This window comes from Triticum urartu, chromosome 3A, assembly GCF_056163025.1.
Source record: "Triticum urartu cultivar PI428250 chromosome 3A, HENAU_Tu73, whole genome shotgun sequence".
NCBI classification, from domain to species: domain Eukaryota; kingdom Viridiplantae; phylum Streptophyta; class Magnoliopsida; order Poales; family Poaceae; genus Triticum; species Triticum urartu.
This window is the reverse complement of record NC_141875.1, coordinates 71353823-71356549: the sequence shown is the minus strand read 5'-3', so window position 1 is coordinate 71356549 and position 2727 is coordinate 71353823.

Genomic DNA, 2727 nt, shown 5'->3' with positions numbered 1-2727 from the left:
CAATAGAGATACTATTTCACCTGTTGGGATTGTTAGAGATGTTGAAGTCTTGTGTGGGAAAGTTAAATATCCTGCTAATTTTCTTGTTCTTGGTTCCCCACAAGATGACTTTTGTCCCATTATATTTGGTACACCCTTCTTGAATACTGTTAATGCTAAGATAGACTGCAAAAAGGATATTGTTTCTGTTGGTTTAGGGGATATGTCTCATGATTTTAATTTTGCTAAATTTCATAAACAACCCCATGATAAAGAATTGCCTAGTAAAGATGAAATTACTCGTCTTGCTTCTATTGTTGTGCCTCCTAATGATCCTTTAGAACAATATTCGCTAGACCATGAAAATGATATGTTTATGAATGAAACAAGGGAAATAGATGAAGTATTCTTTAAACAGGGATCTGTTTTTAAACACAATTTGCCCGTTGAAATCTTAGGGGATCCTCCTCCACCCAAGGGTGATCCCGTGTTTGAGCTTAAACCATTACCTGATACTCTTAAATATGCTTATCTTGATGAAAATAAGATATATCATGTTATTATTAGTGCTAACCTTTCAGAGCAAGAAGAAGAGAGATTATTGAAAACTTTGAAGAAGCACCGTGCAGCTATTGGATATGCTCTTGGTGATCTTCAGGGCATTAGTCCCACTCTATGCCAGCACAAAATAAAATTGGAGAAAGACGCTAAACCGGTTGTTGATCACCAACGACAGTTAAATCCTAATATGAAAGAAGTGGTAAGAAAAGAAATACTAAAGCTTCTTGACGCAGGTATAATTTATCCCGTTGCTGATAGTCACTGGGTAAGTCTTGTCCATTGTGTCCCTAAGAAGGGAGGTATTACTGTTGTTCCTAATGATAAAGATGAATTGATCCCACAAAGAATTGTTACAGGTTATAGAATGGTAATTGATTTCCGCAAACTAAATAAAGCTACTAAAAAGGATCATTACCCTTTACCTTTTATTGATCAAATGCTAGAAAGATTATCTAAACACACACATTTTTGCTTTCTAGATGGTTATTCTGGTTTCTCTCAAATACGTGTGTCAAAAGAGGATCAAGAAAAGACCACCTTTACTTGCCCTTTTGGTACCTCTGCTTATAGACGTATGCCTTTTGGTTTATGTAATGAACCTGCTACCTTTCAAATATGCATGACTGCTATATTCTCTGACTTTTGTGAAAAGATTGTTGAGGTATTCATGGATGATTTTTCTGTGTATGGAACTTCTTTTGATGATTGCTTAAGCAACCTTGATCGATTTTTGCAGAGATGTGAAGAAACTAATCTTGTCTTGAATTGGGAGAAGTGCCACTTTATGGTTAATGAAGGCATTGTCTCGGGGCATAAAATTTCTGAAAGAGGCATTGAAGTTGATAAAGCTAAAGTTGATGCTATTGAAAAGATGTTGTGTCCTAAGGACATTAAAGGTATAAGCAGTTTCCTTGGTAATGCCGGGTTTTATAGGAGGTTCATCAAGGACTTCTCAAAAATTTCCAGGCCTCTGACTAATCCCTTACAAAAAGATGTCCCTTTTGTCGTTGATGATGATTGCGTAGAAGCATTTGAAATACTTAAGAAAGCCTTGATTTATGCACCTATTGTTCAGCCTCCTGATTGGAATTTACCCTTTGAAATTATGTGTGATGCTAGTGATTATGCTGTAGGGGTTGTTCTAGGAAAAAGAGTTGATAAGAAATTGAATGTTATCCAATATGCTAGTAAAACTCTAGACAATGTCCAAAGAAATTATGCTACTACTGAAAAAGATTTTTTAGCAGTTGTATTTGCTTGTGATAAGTCCAGACCTTATATTGTTGATTCTAAAGTGACTGTTCACACTGATCATGCTGCTATTAAATATCTTATGGAAAAGAAAGATGCTAAACCTAGAATTATAAGATGTGTTCTCTTGCTACAAGAATTTGATTTACATATTATTGATAGAAAGGGAGCTGAGAACCCCGTTGTAGACAACTTGTCTAGGTTAGAGAAAGTTATTAATGACCCACTACCTATTGATGATAACTTTCCTGATGAACAATTAGCTGTCATAAATGCTTCTCGTACTACTCCATGGTATGCTGATTATGCTAATTACATTGTTGCTAAATTTATACCGCCTAGTTTCACATATCAACAAAAGAAAAAGGTTTTCTATGATTTAAGACATTACTTCTGGGATGACCCACACCTTTATAAAGAAGGAGTAGATAGTGTTATTAGATGTTGTACCTGAGCATGAACAGGAACAGATCCTACGCAAGTGTCACTCCGAGGCTTATGGACATTTTATTCATGGTGCTTTTCATAAAATGCTTGCTAAGTATGATGTTAATCATAGAATTGCATCTCCTTATCATCCACAGTCTAGTTGTCAAGTAGAATTGAGTAATAGAGAGCTTAAATTAATTCTGCAAAAGACTGTTAATAGATCTAGAAAGAATTGGTCCAAGAAACTTGATGATGCATTATGGGCCTATAGAACTGCATACAAAAATCCTATGGGTATGTCTTCGTATAAAATGGTTTATGGTAAAGCATGTCACTTACCTCTCGAACTAGAGCATAAGGCATATTGGGCCATTAAAGAGCTCAATTATGATTTCAATCTTACTGGTGAGAAGAGACTATTTGACATCAACTCTCTTGATGAGTGGAGAACCCAGGCCTATGAGAATGCCAAACTGTTTACAGAAAAGGTTAAAAGATGGCATGACA